Source organism: Ipomoea triloba, chromosome 11 (assembly GCF_003576645.1).
Source record: "Ipomoea triloba cultivar NCNSP0323 chromosome 11, ASM357664v1".
In the NCBI taxonomy this organism is placed as follows: Eukaryota; Viridiplantae; Streptophyta; class Magnoliopsida; order Solanales; family Convolvulaceae; genus Ipomoea; species Ipomoea triloba.
Window position 1 is genome coordinate 16,670,787 of NC_044926.1, and position 20,363 is coordinate 16,691,149.

General features: G+C 37.9%; 2 non-coding genes across 2 annotated transcripts; both read right to left on the reverse strand.

Annotated features, from left to right (window-relative positions):
- Window positions 1-13,549: 13,549 nt before the first annotated feature.
- On the reverse strand, window positions 13,550-13,623 carry TRNAV-AAC. Its single transcript has one exon. It is a non-coding gene; the product is annotated as a tRNA-Val (tRNA).
- A 6,197-nt stretch (window positions 13,624-19,820) lies between these two features.
- On the reverse strand, window positions 19,821-19,894 carry TRNAV-AAC. The gene has a single exon. It is a non-coding gene; the product is annotated as a tRNA-Val (tRNA).
- Between the last annotated feature and the right edge of the window lie 469 nt (window positions 19,895-20,363).

The window sequence follows — 20,363 nt, forward strand, 5'->3', positions numbered from 1 at the left end:
TGCTTGTGGGCTAAATTATTACGTATAATGAATTTATCAGAACTGAATGGTGGAAACGGAATGGGTACGGTTTGGGTATGGTTTTTCCACCCTTAATGACAAACCTACCAAACTATATGCCGATACATATTTGTAGGGTTGATCTAAGAATGTAGATTCACCTAAGGATAAGGCTTTAAATAGGGTAAAACTATGAAGAGTTTTATGTACTTTAGGTGCTTTAAAATCCTTAAAAAAAAAAAAAAAGGACGAACGGAGTATTGACTGAAAGAGTAAGTATATGCATAATCTATTCTTAAATGCACTAAATTCACCTAAAGTGCACTAAATCATGCATAATAAGCATTTAATTCAGTCCTAAAAGGCTCTAAATTCAATCTTAATGAACATGCTTTTCTAAAGTCATAATTATAACAATCAAATAATTATTGCAATAAAACATATAAGGCATGCTTAGATTATGCATATCAATTACTCATACTCCATAAATAAATTGTAACACTTAATACAATTTAACTGAAAATTCAATATTAAAATTAAAATTCAAACAAATTTTTTAAAAAAAAAACTTAATAATTTGTTCAAAATTGAATAATAATTTTAATATGAACTTCAATTAAACATTCAAATTGCAACACTTAATGCAATTTAAACTAAAATTCAATATTAAAATTAAAAATTCAAACAAATTTATAACTTAATAATTTGTTAAAAAAATGAATAATAATTTTAATATTGACTTTAGGCAAAATTTAATTGGGTAGTTTAAGTGAAGAAGGCCAAATATGATGAAGTTATTTAAAAAAAATTTAAACAAAGCCCAAACCAAACACGCCCAATTTTTTTTATAAAGAGCCCAGGTCTAGCCGAAATGGGCCAGACCTGGCCCAAAACTTAAGATCAGCAAACTTCATCATCTTCTTCATGGTCGTAAACTAGCGCAGCAGCCATGAATGGGAGAGGTCGCCGGCGTTGCCTGAAGGGAGAGTAGCGACGTCACCGGAAAATCGGCTCTGCCGCCGCTGCCCAGCCCCGATGCAGCGCCAGCGTTACCGCCATGCGTCGCATTCGCCGGCGCGAACCAGCCGTCCGCTCGCCTCAGCGTCGTGAACAGCCGTGAACCTGCCACCGCCGTCTCCCTGCCGCGTCGCTAATTAACCAGCCGGTCGAAAACTTCAGCCTTTGCCCGTTCATCGTCCTCCGTCGCTCAAGGCGCCTGTGAACACAGAAATCCGGCAAGCAGTTCATTCGACGGAAAAACAAATGACGTAGCAACAACCAGAAAAAAAATTCCATTTTTTTTTAATTTCTTAATGCGGAAAGAAAAAAAATTTAATTTTCAGCAGTCCATATCATTGCATATAATTATCACATAAGAATATATAACATATGTAATCAAAACACTTAAGGTTAGGCAGAGATAAATCAGGCTTTTGATACCAACTGTAAGCATATAATTCACATAATAACTTTGATAAAGATTAATTACTCCATTTATTGAAAAAAATAGCTATGTATCTAAAGTATGGAGTAGAGGGAAGAATTTTGCCCTTTCATTCATTGTTCTTGAGTCCTTTTGAGAGAAAAGAGAGCATGAGAGCTTTAGAGAGAACAAGAGAGGGGAGCCAAAAGTCCTATACTTGAAGGGCTAGAGTCCCTTTTATAGGCCCATCCCCGTATAATACACCGAACATATGTATAGAGTATTTAGGGTCGTATACCCGGGTGTATTCCCTATCAAGTAGTCTCCCCAGTCCGAGCCCTGACGTCGAGTCAACAAGGAAGGGGTCAGGGTGGAAGACTGGCCTTACCGTCCGCGCTAGTTGCGTCGTTAAAAACCTTGGGCTAAGAAAAAACCCAGTGGGAAAAAATCCTAGCTAAGGAAAAAAGAGCACAACTTCAAGCGCCAAAGAGGAAGAGTTCGGGCTGAAAGCTGACCATATAGTCTGTGACCTATGCCGGTTGCCTCGCTAAAAAACCTTGGACTATGAAAAAACCTAACGGGAAAAAATCATAGTCAAGGAAAAAGAATACAACCTTAAGCACAGTCTTTTGGACTACAGGTGTTGTCCGAACTCTACCGATCGAGGGATCGGATTTGCGATATGACTGAGATGCCGAATTTTACCGATCTAGGAGTCGGGTTTACGCCAATAGGGAATACACCCGGATATACAACCCTAAATACTCTATACGTATGTTCGGTGTATTATACGGGGATGGACCTATAAAAGGGACTCTAGCCCTTCAAGTATAGGACTTTTGGCTCCCCTCTCTTGTTCTATCTAAAGCTCTCATGCTCTCTTTTCTCTCAAAATGACTCAAGAACAATGAATGAAAGGGCAACTTTGAGCTAAATTCTTCCCTCTACTCCATACTTTAAATACATAGCTATTTTTTTCAATAAATGGAGTAATTAATCTTTATCAAATGGGGACTGCATCAAAAAGTCGTGTTCCCGATCCAGGAAAGCTTCTCGTCCATGTTCGGCAATCTGAGAATTTTAATTTGAAGATTCAGGTTAATCAGATTGCATGGTCAAATGCAATTGTTGGCTCCTTGGGTGGAAGATTTCCTATTTTTTTATTTATGTTAACTTTGCATGGGTGGGGAAACCGATCCTGGCTTTTCGACATCCAACAACAATCTCTGCACTTAAAAATACAGTGAGGAGAGGAGATCAGAGAGGCCATGAAAACAGAGAAACAAGAGGAAAAAATGTCACGGATCACCTTCTTTCTCAGTACCAGAGTCGTCATCCACGCCATTATTACTGCATGCAGCTGCGGTAGGAAGGCCAATGCCTGAGACCACCGGAAGGATCCAGCCGCGCCGCCACCTCCATCCCTATTGTCTCCGCCACGCATCCCAGCACCCCTGCTCTCCACCTCACCGGATTGAATCAGCATGCAGTACCACAGCACCAAAAACCAACCTTCCTCTCCGGTTCCTGAACACGTGATCAAGACGGGGACCGAGAATGAGGAATTGCACCCCAATCTTGTTTCATTGCTTCTGTGCTGGGAATAATTAAGAGCGTTCAAGATGCATTGGGTGTAAAGAAAAGCAAAGTTGGTTACTGGTTGCATGTGGCTATGGGGTGAGGTAACCAAGAAAAGAGAAAAGTGTAGTGCAAAGTTTATTTTTTCATTGGTGGCAGCTGGCGGTGGAGGGAAAAGGCAAGGAAAATGGGAATTAAATTATGCATGCAATCTCATTGGTGGGGGGTGGGAAGTGGCGGTAGAGAGAAAAATGAAAAGGAAAATAAAAATTGAAAAAGGCATGTATTGAGAATCCAAGTAAAGAGTGCATAGGAGGAGATCAGTTCAAGGCTAGAAACCGGAAGATCAGTACATGTTGCTCAGTAACGGCTGTTCCCGAGATGCCTACTTTCGAACATCACAGTAACATCCTCGATCAGCAACACTCGGCGTTCCAGACTTGAAAACCAATCAGAAATTGGTTCGCCTGTAAAGAGCTCCTGACTTTGAGCGTTACCATTGACCATATGGTTTGCATGGGATGGTTTAAAGCGTGAGCAAAAAATGAAGAATTACATCACAATTTGCATCCACTCATTTTTGTCTACCGCCATGCAGTACGCAAAGGTATATGTACATACATTTACATTGGAGAAAGCCTTCACCATGAGAAATCCTAGCTAGTGAATACACTTTTAAACCATCATTCGAGCCCGTCCTCTCTTCTCCGATCCGGCTGGCCTCCCGATTTCGCCCTACTGATCGGAGTCTTGATTCTCTATAATTCTTCTGCTCGGCCCTCCGACCTCGCATCATATATTGGCAGAAAGACTGGGCCGGGCCAAGAGAAATAAGAACCAAAATTTGGGCAGAGATTCATAAATTAGCAGAATTGAAAGACTGGTGTTCGGCTGCATTCCGCGCATGCTATTATCCGGCAACAGTCAAATCCTCCTCATCATTGGCGATAATTACCACCCTCGCACCATGCTATTATCCGGGTGATCCTGTTTGGCTACTAGTCAGGAGAGTTCCAATGCAACGAAGGCAGATGATCCATATCTTACACTCTTGGGCGTCAGGCCGAATGGAGGAACGCACCAACGGACCATCTTTGGTTCCATCATTTTAGTTGTACCTGTGATCGGCAGCCTTGACTACTGTAGAGCTCTCCGTTCAATCAATCAATTCCCATTGCATAAAGAGAACCCAATACCAAATGTCAATTTGAGCAGAAGATCGAAGGACGACCTTGGTCAGTTAATTACGAGCTAGGCATGTCTACCGATCTCCCTCTCTTCGACGATAATGCCTGGCTACGCCCCGACCTGTATAACAGAAACCTGATTGAAATCATCGGTCGGTCGTAAGCCTGAGCCCACAACTTTTTGTGAGCAAAACCGGAAGGATTGGTGGTGGATCGGACTACAGGGTCGAGAGATCAGCTCATAGATCGGGATCAAGTTCCTCAGCTCGGACCCCGACCTTAACTTTGTGCACTTGAGTTCAGTTTAATAGGAACAAATGATCAACTGGTAACAGAACAAAACTTTCTGGGAAATTGGGTTCTTCTCCACTTCGGTAATACTCTGTCTCCTAATGTTGGGTTCTTACTAAGGACCGTGCGTTTGTCAAGCAACCGATGGACAACAATATGAATTGGCTAGTGTGCAAGCAGGAGTCTTGGCTTATTATCCGAGCTTGGTATTAATTGTATTCCCGAGCTGCAACCAGTGGGCAACGATATGGAGTGGCTAGTCCATAGACGGAGTCTTGGTTATAATCTAACCCAAGTGAAGCAGCCGTCGGAATGGTTGCCTGTAGTGATCACTGTAAGCTTTAACGAACAAATTTCACTGCCCGAGCATCACCAATTAAGCAGCATCGAGCATCCCGCAATCGGACTGAGCAATCCAGTTTAATTAGCTGAGCTTGGTCGAGCTTCCCGAGCTGACACTTTGCACAAGCTTCGCCGAGCATGATTTTGATCTCACTAGTCGCGACGAGCCTTCAAAAGTGACTTCTCCGGTTATGGTGTTCGGTCGACTCACTTTGACCGGAGACCGATTCGCAGGATTTAAGTTCTTTGATTAGTGGTCGGGCAAGCACCAGTGGCGTGATGAATATCCAGACCATAGGGTGATAAGCTCCAACTCACGGACTGCTGTAGGTGTCTGACCAGATTTCTGATAGTTCAGATCGGTACAGTGTATCCCCGGGCTTGCCGATACGAGTCATGACCCTCATGCCACAATCTAATTCTTTAGCCGCGAGTTCCGATCATAAACACTCACCAGAATATCTGACGGAACTATGCGAAGGATGAGAAGAGAGGAGATGAAAACTGTTTCATTATCTTTGTGGATTGAAGTGTTCAAGATCCATAACAGAATGGAGGTAATGAACTTATATACATGGCGGTTGTAACCGATCAATGTGTATGTAAAGACAAGAAAACCCCTAAGGCTATAACAGACTGTGACCTCATCACTAACAACACTACTCAGTCTGTTTTTGTTCGTTACCCTCCAATACCCCCAGTAAACTGGAGCATGCATGTTTTGTATGCCCAGTTTAGAGGTAAATGTTTGGAACATCGCTGTAGGGAGAGGCTTCGTGAGTCCGTCTGCGATCTGGTTGGACGATGGAACGGCTAGGAGTTTGATGAGCCCTTGACTAACCTTCTCTCGAACAAGATGGCAATCAATATCGATATGCTTCGTTTTTTCGTGAAAGACATGGTTTTCCGCTATGGCTATTGCGGATTTGCTATCACAAAAGATTGTGGCAGGCTTGAGAAATTGTACTTCGAGATCATGTAGAAGGGAAGTGAGCCACTGGACCTCGCATACAGTAGTTGCAAGGGCTCGATACTCGGCCTCGGACGATGATCGGGAAACCGTCACCTGCTTTTTCGATCTCCAGGATATGAGAGCTGATCCGAGGAAGACGCAGAACCCAGTGATCGACTTGCGGGTTTCCATGCACGTTGCCCAGTCTGAGTCAGAGAATACATTAAGCTGCATGTCACCATGTTTAGGATAGAACAAGCCTTGGCCTAGAGCCTTCTTTATATATCGAAGCACCCTATGTGCTGCCACAAGATGTTGATCTGTTGGAGAGTCGACATACTGATTCAATTGTTGAACTGCGAAGGAGATATCGGGTCTTGTTGCGGTTAAATATAGCAATCTCCCCACAAGTCGCCTGTAGCTGCTAACATCAGATAGGCTAGTGCCACCGTTTTTGCTTAACTGATGACCAGGGACCATCGGTGTGTTCACTGGTTCGAAATTAATGAATCCCGACTCATTTAGAATGTCCAGGGCGTACTTACGTTGGCAAAGGTTCAGACCAGTTTCACTGACGTGAGCTTCAATACCCAGAAAATATCCCAAGGGGCCGAGATCTTTGATTCTGAAAGCATTATCCAAAAATAATTTTAGATCATGTATGAGTTGCAGATTGGGACTGGAGACTAAGATATCATCCACGTAAACGAGGATGGCAATAAAATTTGCGGCACAGCCTTTGGTGAACAGAGAAGGGTCTGCCGATGATTGTTTGAAACCTTCTTGAGCCAGAGCTGAGCTCAATTTTGCGTTCCACTGGCAGCTTGCCCGTTTTAGGCCATAAAGAGAACGTAACAACTTGCAAACTTGCCCCGGTTTCTCCCCTTTGAACCCCGGAGGAAGAACCATGTAAACCTCTTCGTTTAAATCACCATGGAGAAAGGCATTGTTGATGTCTAATTGGTGGATATGCCATGCTCGGGAGGTTGCCAAGGCTAAGAACGCACAGATGGTTGTAATTCTTGCCATGGGTGAGAAAGTTTCAATATAATCCACCCCGAGTTGTTGCGTATACCCTTTCGCGACTAGCCTCGCCTTGTAGCGTTCTACTTGGCCATTAGCTTTGAGTTTCACCTTATAAACCCATTTGCACCCTATAGGTGTTTTTCCAGTTGGTAGATCAGCCAGTATCCAAGTATTGTTGTCCTGCAGTGCCTTGATTTCAGCAGACATCACTTCTTTCCAGCAAGCATATTTTATGGCTTGATTGTAGGACTTTGGCTCATCAGCGGAGGTTACAGCTATAGAAAAAATCATGTGAGGGTGAGAGAGGCTATTGTATGAAATGACTTTGGATAGAGAGTGAGGGGATGAACCTTCTCTTATGGCTGTGTCACAGAAATAATCCTGCAGTTGAGAAGGAGCATGGCGAACTCTGTCAGATCGTCTGGGCTGACAAGGGGGGATGACACAACGCTGATCTGTTGGAACATCTTCGTTGCTGGCACTAGCACTGTTAGGAACATCAACTGTTGTTCTCTGTTCATCATTAGAGTATGAACTGGAGGTGTTATACTGTTGTGGATAACCATTGTTGATAGGACTTTGCTGTGGTTGTGTATGAATCTCAGGGTTCTGTATCTACTGTGTATGTGTCTCCATTTCCAGAGATGTCAGGATATTCGGGAGGGAGGGACCTGGGATTTGCTTTGTCTGAGATATAGGATTCCCAACTGCCATTGGAAACTGGTCTTCATGGAATATAACGTCTCTGGATACAAAAATAGAACCATTAGTAAGATCATAAACCATATAACCTTTTGTGCCAGCAGGAATACCAATGAATATGCCTTTTCGACCCTGGGGAGCCATTTTGTGTCTATTGGTTGGGAGAGTAGTAGCGTAGCACAAGCAACCGAAGACCCTGATATCATCCAGAACCGGGATATTCCCATATAAACGTTGATACGGACTGGAGCCATTGATTACCGGAGATGGCATCCTATTTATGAGAAAAACCGCATGCATCACGCAATGCCCCCAGAATTCCAGTGGGAGATTGGCTTGAAACCGAAGAGAACGAGCAACATTCAAAACATGTTGGTGCTTGCGTTCTACAATGGCATTCTGCTGAGGGGTAATAACGCATGATGTTTGGTGAATTATTCCATTCTCTGAGAAGAATTCGTTCATTTTGAATTCACTGCCATTATCACTTCGAAATGTCTTGATTTGAACACCAAATTGTGTGAGCACATATGCATGAAAGTTTTTCACAAATTGCCTTGTTTCGCTTTTGTTTCGCATCAGATGAATCCATGTAAATCGGGAATGATCATCAACTATAGTTAAGAAGTAGAATTCTCCCTTTAAAGAACACACTGGGAAAGGCCCCCATATATCAAGATCAAAAATATCTTTTGAACATGTAAGACTTAGAGGAAAAGGAGATCATTTCTGCTTAGCATAATGGCATACATCACAAATCAAGGTCTTAAAACTAGGAATATCAATATTCTTGAACAAGTACAATTTATTTGCAGGGAAGTGTCCAAGTCTTTGGTGCCAAGTCTCCAAAGATGTACACTGCACAGCATAGCACTTGTTAGGTAAAACCGGTGGCTCCCTGAGCAGATACAGTCCTCTTTCTTCCTTAGCTAAACCAGCTATCAGACCATGATTCCCTTGAATAGAGCATTGTCCAGATGTGAATATCAATTTGTAAGCAGTATCTTGCACCTATGATATTGAATTTGAAAGAAGGGATATGCAAAGCTTCTTTCAACCACAGATTGTTCCCAAGTTTAACATCACCTATGTGTTTAACATCAATGCTCTGTCCAGTGGGTAAATTTACCTTGACTTCATCAACACTGTGATAATTAGATAGAAAATCCATAGAGCACACAATATGGTTTGTAGCTCCCGAATCAAGAATCCAAGTTGATGAACATAATGAAAGAGAATTCACAGAGTTTAGAATAGACTTGCCTTCATCGGTTTGTTCATCAAAATTAGGCATCAACGCAACTGCGGCTGTGGTGCCGGAGCTAGATGAGGCTGAAGAAGACTGAGTATGGTTAGCTCCAGTATGTGTTTGCACCAGGGACAGCAGCTTCTGCAATTGTTCAGCTGTGATTCCTAGCTCACTGTTAGTGGTCAGCTGTTGTCTTCCTTTTGCTTTGTAACCAGGGACCCAGCCGGGTGGATAGCCATGCTTCTTGTAGCATTTATCCACCGTGTGGCCGGTCATGCCGCAGTGCGTACACTTCGCCTTTCCAGAATTAAAACGTCTCCCATTGTAGGAGTTTATCGCAGCAGAGACGTTTTCATCAGTTGCGGGACCTTGTATGGCATTGGATTGATTGATGTCCAGGTTACTCAGATTTAGACTTGTTAGGCTGTTTTGTCTTTCTATCTTCTCAGCCATAACAAAAACTCTATACACCTCCGGTATAGGATCCATGACTAGCACATTAGACTTCAAAGTATTGTAATCTTCATTTAAACCTTGCAAAAACCTTATTACCTGATCAGTCTCCCTTTCTTTCAGGATCTGCTCAATGAGATCGCATGAGCACTTTGGATTGCACTTGCAGATCGAAGGTGGCCTCATGGTATTTAATTCCTCCCACAGTGTTCTGCTTCTGGTATAATACTCATTGACTGTCATGGCCCCCTGCTTCAAGTTGTACATTTCATTTTGGAGTATTGAGATGCGTTGAGCATCTTCCTGGGTGAATCGTCTGTGTAGATCTTCCCAGACATCTTTCCCTTTGTCGAGGTGCATGAGGCTTTGAGCAATGGACGGGAGTACTGACTTGAAGATCCAGGCACAGATCATCAAATTACATCTTCTCCATGCGGCGTAATTCGGTTGGCTTATCTCAGGTGCCGGAATACTCCCGTCAATCAAGGTCTACTTGTTTTTGATCTCTAGAGCGATCTTCATCCTTCTCATCCTCTCTGATCTCTAGAGTTTTCATCTCCTCTCTTCTGTTGTGACTGGCGACGCTGTTCGCGTTCCCGGAGTTGCTTCTCCGACGCCGGAAATGGCGGCGGCGTAAGAGCGCCTTGGCTCTGATACCATGACGGAACTATGCGAAGGATGAGAAGAGAGGAGATGAAAATTGTTTCATTATCTTTGTGGATTGAAGTGTTCAAGATCCATAACAGAATGGAGGTAATGAACTTATATACATGGCGGTTGTAACCGATCAATGTGTATGTAAAGACAAGAAAGCCCCTAAGGCTATAACAAACTATGACCTCATCACTAACAACACTACTCAGTCTGTTTTTGTTCGTTACCCTCCAATAATATCTGCTCGACTTCATTGTTCATAACCTCCGAGAATCCCGGGTCAAAGATCCCGATGATCAAGCAAGCAAATCCCGGAGTAGCTACTTTGTGGTTTCCACCGAACCAGTGCTACTGAGCTACCCGGCCTAAATCCATTCTCTCATGAATTTACACCGGTGGTCAGCGAAGGTGCATGGTTGGAGAACCGGGAAGTTGATCGGGAATGCTCCAGAGGCTCTGTTTCGACCAAGCAATGGGATGCCAGCGAACCGACATCTGTCGTTCAAATTCGAGCACTCGAGTATGTATAGGCATCCCACCATGCTTATTTCTTCGACCAGGTCCACCGGGCGTCGTCGCTGAGCCTGCAGGCGAATTTTCTTCACCAACCGTAGAAGAACCGCGCATCTGCATGTTATGGTGAACTGAACCAGCCTAAGCTTTTTGATCCAAGGGGGTGGCTGTCGGTAGTATCATATTTTATATAAAGCAGTAGGGCGTGTGAATGGATTAGAGGAATTTGTGCTACCCTTCGTGATCCCAACTCCATCAACGTGCAGTGTGATTATATTTATGGTCGGCCATGCATATAGTTAAATCTGTTGATCACAACTTCCCTCGTGACCGATGATCGGAGCTGCGTAAACTGTGATCAATTTGGATTGATCGAATTCTAAACTTGTAATTTAGTTTCAAATTGTAAAATGTATAGCCTAAGTTGTAATTTATAGGCTTGTACTTAGAAATTGTAATAGCTAAATGTATGCACTTTAAGCCCGGTTAGGTCGGCCCATCCACCACCGGCATTGTAATCCCGAGGTCAGATCTCGGTACAATTAATTACAACGGCGGTCGAAAAAAATGCAACGGGAGCAAGGTGCCCGTTTATGGTCCTCGGACCGATTTTTGTGGGAGTAAGGTGCCCACTACGGGAGCAAGGTGCTCGTTTATGGTCCTCGGACCGATTTTTGTGGGAGTAAGGTGCCCACTACGGGAGCAAGGTGCTCGTTTATGGTCCTCGGACCGATTTTTGTGGGAGTAAGGTGCCCACTACGGGAGCAAGGTGCCCGTTTATGGTCCTCGGACCGATTTTTGTGGGAGTAAGGTGCCCGCTCGGTCCTCGAACCGATCTATTATGACGGCGGTCGAAAAAAACGCTACGACTGAAAAGTCGAAAAAAACTACGGTAATAAGGTGCCAGCTCAGTCCTTGAACCGATCTATTACGACGGCGGTCGGAAAAAATGCTACGACCGAAAAGTCGGAAAAAACTACACTCTTTGCACCGAGGAAGAATTACCCTCGTTTGCTTTTCTTTGTAAATTGTAGCACGATCATGTATACAAATTAGTCGTGTACGAAGCCCGGTTAGGTTGGTACTTCCACCACCGGCCCTGAAAGCCCGAGACTATATCTCGGCATTAAGCCCTACGAGGTAGGCAATTCATTCCGCCTCGGATAAATCCAATCCCCCGATTGGTAAAACTCGATCCCTAGATCGGTAAAATACAACCTATCAATCGTATCACAAATCCGATCCCTAAGATCGGTAGAGTTCGGACGACCCTTATAGTCCAAAAGACCGTGTTTAAGGTTGTGCTGTTTTTTCCTTAGCTAAGATTTTCTCCCACTGGGTATTTTCTTAGTTTAAGATTTTTAACGAGGCAACTGGCACAGGTTGCAGACTATACGATTAGCTTCTCTAGCTCGAACTCTTCCTCGTTGGCGCTTAAAGTTGTGCTCTTTTTTCCTTGGCTATGATTTTTTTCCCATTGGGTTTTTTCTTAGCCCGAGGTTTTTAACGAGGCAACTAGCGTGAGTCGCGTACCGTAAGGCCAGTCTTCCAGCCCGACCCCTTCCTTGTTGACTCGACGTCAGGACTCGGACTGGGGGGGCTACTTGATAGGGAATATACCTGGGTGTACAACCCTTAGTACTCTATACGTATGCTCGGTGTATTGTACATGTATTGGGCCTATATAAGGGCCCTAGCCCTTCAAGTGAATGGACTTTTGGCCTCTCTCTACTTCTCTCTAAAATGCCTAAGAAGCCAAATACTCTCTATTCTCTCTACTCTATGGAAGATCAATGAATACAAGAGTGATTTTGGCCTAAATTCTTCCATTTTAGTTCATACTTTACATATACTACTATGGACTTCAATACATAGAGGATTTAATCCTTATCAAACATAAACACGTGATATATGAATCTTTAAAGTACTAACCTCCAGCTAGCCATAGCTTCCGATTGATGAAGGTTATGTAGTCACGGGACTGTTGCGGCAGAGTAACTGTATAGTTTCTCTCACTTTCTCAACCCTCTCTTGATGGTGTATGAATAACGAATTGTTAAGTAGTGAGATGACCAAATGGCTCTATTTATACTATCCATATGCCATCAATATGATAATTGTATCCCTTCCCTAATCACACTTCCAATCATAATAAAGTCTTACCTTAATTAATAGAAGCTTGTATGGAAGTAATGCACCATATAATATATTACCTTAATTATCAGTATATAGATGTTTTGAAGATCTGAACTACCTTGTTAGAATGGCAGACAAAATCAGTGATCTTTCTTCCATACATATCCAACATATTTCATCTTCCTTCTAGCTTTTAATTGGTTACTTTTTTGAAACTGCGTGATGTATGTTGTCCGTGTTCTTAGAATTAACCTAAAAAGACATTCAAAATGGAATTACCACAACAATATAATCTGTCGATCGTCTATATACCCTTGCTGCTTGTGCAAAAACATGTGCGTATTAATTAGATTATATATATATATATATATATATGTGTGTGTATATATATATAAATGTATTGGATCTTATGAGAACAAGTTTATAGGAAAAAACTAAGAACTAATCACAACATTATTTATGTGTTGCACCTTGTATGGATGCTTCAGATGCATTGCAAATTTGCAATATTAGAAGAATTGAATAAATAAAGAAATGAACATACATACTTTATTCCAGTGTTGTATAAATCGGCCTAGATGGCCGACCAGGCGCTAGGCACCCCTAGGCAGAGGAGAATTCAGCCCTAAGCAGCTTTTAGTTGGCTGACCGACTAACAGGCCGACTAGGCGCCCTTAGCGCCGAGTGGTATTTTTTGCTTGTTCGGTCGCTCATCTTCTATATTCTTTCAGCCATGTACTCAACCAACCATCTAACTTATTTAGTTGACTAGTTTGTGGGATTATAAATTTATAATAGTCTAGTTGATTAGTATGTGGGATTATAATAGTCTAGCAACTCATAACCCTAAATGGGAATAATGAAAACAATATACTCGAATAACTTAGTTGCCTACGCCGCTAGACACTCTAGCCAATAAATAGCATGCAATAATTAAGAAGTATTATCAGTGTTTAGATCAATGATACTCCGTAATAAATATTACAATCATAACAAACAATAACTGTAAGGTGTTTTTGAGTGTCCAAGGCAAACAAAAACGTTGGCTCTGCCCGGACTCAAACCAGACACCTTCAGTGTGTTAGACTGACGTGATAACCTACTACACCACAAAACCTCTAACACTTCACTGAGTACAAAGTACTTAATTTATAAGTAAGTTTTGACAAAAAAAAATTGTTTGCACATATTTGGAGTTTAACAAAAATGACCACAAAATATTAGTTGTTCCCTCAAGGAGTACTATCCGTATATAATAACTCCAGAGCGATAATGTTTGTAATTAATATGTTATATTTAAATATTCTCTCCATTTCCATAATATTAAATTTAATACTAGTCTATATATATAGAGGATCATATGAGATCACATATTTAGATGAGATTCTAAGATCAGGTCATGATCCTTCAATATTTGTTTTCAATGGTTCTGATTGATTTTAAGGATATCACGTGTTTTTAAATGATAGATGGTTATTTAAGTAATTTTGTTATTGATATATATATATATATATATATATATATATATATATATATATATTCTTTTGTTTATTCCTTATTTATCTAGCATATCTAATTTTGTGGCATGACTAATTTCAAAAATTTAAAAAGAAAAAAAATCATATATATAGATCGATATTATAAAACACAAATATTACAATTATTTCAAAAATTAATCACATTCTCATTAGTAAATAAGTCAGTTATTATCATATGAAAACCAAATAGGTTGGGGTGAGGGTTGACAGTTAGTGCATGCGTTGGTTCTTGTGTTTACACACACATGTTATGTTAGGGTTGGTTTGCTATATATGGTTGTAGTACTGATTGTAGGGTGTATATACATTTGTTAGTGTGCTGTTGGTTAATGGTTACTAGCTATTAGTTTGTGTTTGAAGTTTTCTAGTATTGAGTCCACTGCTTTAAATCATGATGAAATTAATATAATTAGGTGTGTGCAACAACGCGTACAAAAATTTGTGTCTACATTATATTTTGTTACAATTACATTCGTTCCCGCCATATTTATAATGCCGCCAAAATGCACATATATTTAGTGACAACAAATAGTGACAACGTATGTTACGACACTATTATTCTAGTAATATTGACAACTTATTCGCAACAAATATTTACTTGTCATAATTACCATATTATCCATGACCAAAAAATGTTATCACAATTATCCCGCATAATAGTGTCGAATTATTTTTTTGGTCCCAAAAAAGAGTATTATTTGTGACTAAATTATGAAGTGTCACAAATAATTTGTCACTAAATGTCTTCATTCTTGTAGTGGTTGCTTGTGTGATTTAGATTTAAAAACTTATAGGAAAGTGGTTACACGCATGAAGTGTTTAATCCTTTGTCACCTCATCAAATCCAGAACAAAATTTCTAACAATATGTTGTAAATTTAGATGTTTCATCCCATAAATCATTGTATCATACTTATTTCATAGTGCAATCTATACTATATATAAAAGCAATATCATCTTCCTAAATTTTCCTACCCAAAGTCAGGGGCATTTTAGTAAAACCATTGATTTTATTAATTATCCATATATATATATATAGAGAGAGTTAGGAGATCTCTTGTTTATGTAAGATCGTGAGATAAGATCTTGTGCATCTATATAATAATTTAATGGTCTAGATTGATTTAAGTTTCTAAGTTGAAGTGTATGCAAACGGTGATAAAATGTGTGCGAACGGTGGTTAAGTGTGTACGAATGGTGATTAAATGTGTGCAAACGGTGATTAAGTGTGTACGAGCGATGATTAAATGTGTGCGAACGAAGTAGTGTGTCAAACAATCTAGACCATTAAAATTTTTTAGATTGATGTACAAGATTTGATCTCAAAATATTTTAATGGTCTAGATTGATTAAGATTCAAAGTTGAAGTGTGTGCGAACGGTGGTTAAATGTGTGCGAACGAAGTGTGTGTGTCAATCAATCTAGACCATTAAAAAATATTACATGGATGCACAAGATCTGATCTCATGATCTTACCTAAACAAGTGCACACACACACATATATATATATATATATATATATATATATATATATATTCATAAAAATCAGCCATTCATATGTATTAATTATAATTGGTTATTATGGTAATTGGTTATCTTCCATTCTTCCATTCATACGTATTAATAGTATATGGAGGTTACATATATAATATAATATATAATAATAATAATATAATAATATAATTATTCATACGTATTAATAGTATGGAGGTTACGAAATAATATATTAATATAATTGTATAATATTAAATGGTAATTTTGTACTATGATCCAAATATAGGAACCCCGGTCATAAGTCATGTTGGTAATTTTGTACTAAGATCCAAATATTAGCAGAATATTAATTAAGAATAATATATACTCCTTAATTACCATATAGTAATCATAATAAAACGACCTCATTTTTATTGGAATTAATGATAAATTTCCTGTCCATATAGGAAATTAAGCATAAACATATTACGGTGAGTAATTAAAGAAAAATAAACATACACATATTACGTCCATAATTTAAAAAAATTAAACACACACATATTATGTCAATGAGCTAATTCCACCATAGGTCCCTTGTCTTTGATGGCAATTCCAAATTTAGTGCCAGACTATCGTTTTTGCCATTTAACATCTCAGACTATTAGTTTTTGGACACTGTTAGTCCTTCTCATGATTTTTCATATGTTTAGTAAGGGCAGTTTTGTCTCTTCATATTTTTCTTTTGTTATTTTTTTTCGATTTCAACCAATTTAATTGGTTTAGGACTTTACTAAAACCTGATTGAAAAATCTGGTTACTAAAAATCAGTTACCTAAAGCCCTAAACCAATTAAACCGATTGAAATCGGAAAAAATAACAAAAGAACAATATGAAGAGACAAAAATCCCCTTACTAAAAATAGAAAAAGTCATGAGAAGGACTAAAAGTGTCCAAAAACTAATAGTCTGGGATGTTAAATGGCAAAAACGATAGTCTCGGACTAAATTTACAATTGCCACCAAAGACAAAGGACCTCTGGTGGAATTAACTCTTATGTCAATATTACCAACATGTATTTAACACTTTAGTCTTACTATGGTAATTAAACATAGCGATTCACTTCATTTGATTATAGTATATTTTTGTTACTTAAAATAATATCAATTAGTCATGCTCTTCCTTCTATTTTTTGTTTAGACTTTTCCTAATATAATTTTGAAGTAATCAATTTCAACACTAATATACAACAAATCTTATAATTTCAAATAAATGTACACTTTCAATTATTAGAATTGTTTATAATTTTATCATTAATTTTATTATTTAAATATATAATATATAATAAAAAAATTATCCGTGCATCGCACGGATAATTTACTATTAATTTAATAACAAAAGTATTACGAATATCCCTTTCTATTCACTTATATAAACATATATTATATTTATAGTATTTTGTACGTTATGAATATATATATATATATATATATATATTTGTCAGCCTAGTTGATATATAAAGAGTTCTAATAAACCAACAAGTCTATAAAGGATGAAATTAAAATGTTTGCAATAATAAAATAAAGTCTAAAGTCCACATTTATATATTTGGAATAGGTCTCTTATTATTTATAAAATAGCATTCATGAGGTGGCAATAGTGGTCTTGGTGAAGTTTATGTGGTAGGGAAAGTCATATGATGTAGCAATGACTACAAAGGGCTTATTTGGCAAAGGGAAAAGGTACAAATAGGGCATTGAACTACTTGGGAGATAGCAATTAAGTTATCAAACTCCAATAAGCTTTAAATTCATCTATAAACCTGTAAAAAAAGAGCAATTAGCCTCTTTAACAGGTTACCAACAGGTTTTTGCTGATTGGGATGCGGATGCCACGTTTTATTATTATTATTTTCCAACTAAGCATTTGACCAAAAAAAAATAAAAAAACTAATAAGGATTTGATCCTCAACAATAGCGTCTTTATTTTACGTTTTTTCTCTCTTTTGCGATTGTTTGTGGTATTTGTGATATTTTTGGAAATGCATTCAGTTTAAGAAATTACATGCATTTTCAAAAATATCGTAAATACCACAAACAATCGCGAAAGAGAGAAAAAACGGAAAATAAAGAAGCTATAGTTGAGGGTCAAATTAAATCCTTAGTTTTTTTTTTTGGGCCAAATGCTTAGTAAGAAAATAATAATAATAAAAATATAAAATAAAAATTCACGTGGCATCCCAATCAGCAAAAACCTGTTGGTAACCTGTTAAAAAGGCTAATTACTTTTTTTTTTTACAGGTTCATAAATGAATTTGAAGCTTATTGGAGTTCGATGGCTTAATTGTTATCCCCAAATAGTTTAATGGCCTATTTGTACATTTTTCCCTTTGGCAAATGGCGTTTTGACAAGATTTTGACGGATTTAATTACTTTAGAGGTTTGACTTTATCAAAATGTTGTTTAGTTAACGGCAGATTTAGACAGCTGTTTGATGACACATCGCCAACTTTTTAAACGCTGCAATTTGTAGCGTTTAGCTTTGGCTGTTTGCCAAATCTAATTTTGGTTCCGTAATGGCCCTTGGCAAATTGAGCATGAGGCTTCCCTTTTAAGAGAGTCTCATGCTCCATTATTATTTTTTTACTTTACTTTTTTATTATATTATATAAAAAAAGTATAAATATTAATAATAAATTATTATTTAAAATATAATTAGATAAAATATTATATAATTAATAATTAATAATTATTTTTATTTATTTTTTTACATATTTATGTTATTTATTTAGATTATAATTTTTTAATTAAAAATTATTATATAATTAATAATTAATGAATTATTTATATAAAATATACACATGTAACATGTTAATATACATCTTTTGACTTGTTAACCGCTACCCATAAACAATTAATTTTACCAAACATCTTTTTATAAATAGCTAAAACAATTCGCTGGTCAAAACTGCTAACACAATCCGTTAACCAATTCCCTAACCGCCATTTGTCAAACAATGCCAAAATGAAATGTCGGATAAAAAATAGCCAATTGAAATGTTTCCAAACCTTGGTCTAGGTCACATTTCATTGGGCCAAGTTGCTTCCCGCTCTAACACTATCACTACACCTTCTTTAGCTCATTAATAACACCCGAAGACTAACACACATTCTAAATTCGATAAATTAAGATATCATACCTCATTTACTTATAATAAGGTGAAATATTATTCAACTAAGAGAAAATAATGAATATTTTAATCTGTACTAAAAAAAATGAATATTTTAATCTCATGGAAAAACTGAGAAGAATATATTGAACCCAAAAATGAACATTAAGAAATTATAAGAGGGATTTTTTTTTTTGATATCTTAATTTTTGGTGGCTAATTGATTTGGTGTCTCAATAGTGGAAGACATACAAAAGAGATACTAAGGGGTGGCATTTCGGTTTGGTTTATCCGAACCGAACCGAATCAAACCAAACCGAACCGAGTCGAGTCGAACTGAACTAGTAATACAAAATCGAACGGTTCGGGATTCTTGTAAACTGAACGGTTTAGTAAAAATCGAACCGAACCGAACTTTGTTAGGTTTTAATAATAATAATAATAATAATAATAATAATAATAATTAATAATGATAATACTAGTAATAACAACAGCAACAACAACAATAAAATATAATAATAATAAAGAAGTAAATCTAAGTCCCTTGACGCCTACTTCGTCGTTTAATTCATATTCTCCCTGGTATTTCTTAAATTTTTTATTTGAATTCTTTATAGCTTGTTCTCTACTTTGCACTTTTGTTGTTTGTTACAATTGTTCTTTACCTAACAATTAGTACTTAGTAGTATATGTTTGGACTTTGAATTGCTATTTTAATTTTGTTATATAATGTTTAGATTTTGGATATGGATAATGTGATAGTATGTTCAGAAAATTAGGAAACGCTAAAATTTGGGACTTAAACCGAACCGAAAATCAAACCGAAACAAATTCAAACCGAAACCGAACCGAACTCTAATGTTAAACCGAATGGTTTAAATTTTTTTAAAACCGAAAAACCAAAATCAAAAGAAATCGAACCGAAGACCGAAATGCCACCCCTAAGAGTATCTCCGAAATGCCACCCCTAAGAGATACTCCATAAATGGAGAAACCAACACAGTAAAGAGGATATTATATAAAGGCTCAATCAACAAAGTTGAAAGTTATGATAAACACAATCGCGTGGGCAGCTGGAAAATAATAACTATCAGAAAGGCCATCTCACGTTATTCTTAAAGTAATAAAAATAAAAGAGTGGCTTCACCCGGACTCGAACCGGAGACCTTCAGTGTGTTAGACTGACGTGATAACCAACTACACCACGAAACCAACTGCTTACTGGAACTGCACTTGCTATACTTAAACTATATCATGCCTAGCTTCTAGTAAAATTGACAATTTCAATCTCCTACGCAGATATTCACCCAATCATTATGGTCCACACATCTCTGCAATTCATAAATAAAATTTACATTATTTGAATATATATTGTTTAAGTATTGAAAGTATATTATTTTGTATACTATCAAATAATGTATATTCAGTACACAAATAATGTACTTTTAGTATATTAAAAGTGTACCTTATATTAAGGGAAAGTAAATTATTTGAATACTAAAAATATATTATTTTGTATAATTTACATTTAATATACAAATAATATAACTTGGAGGGTGTGGTTGAGTGGAAGGGACTTATCCATCTTTAAGCTAAGGTCTAGGTTTTAATCCTTGTTTTTGACCCCGCATTGATTGAATTCTTTTTCTCTGATAGTGGGTGGTAGGTCTTTAAAAAATTA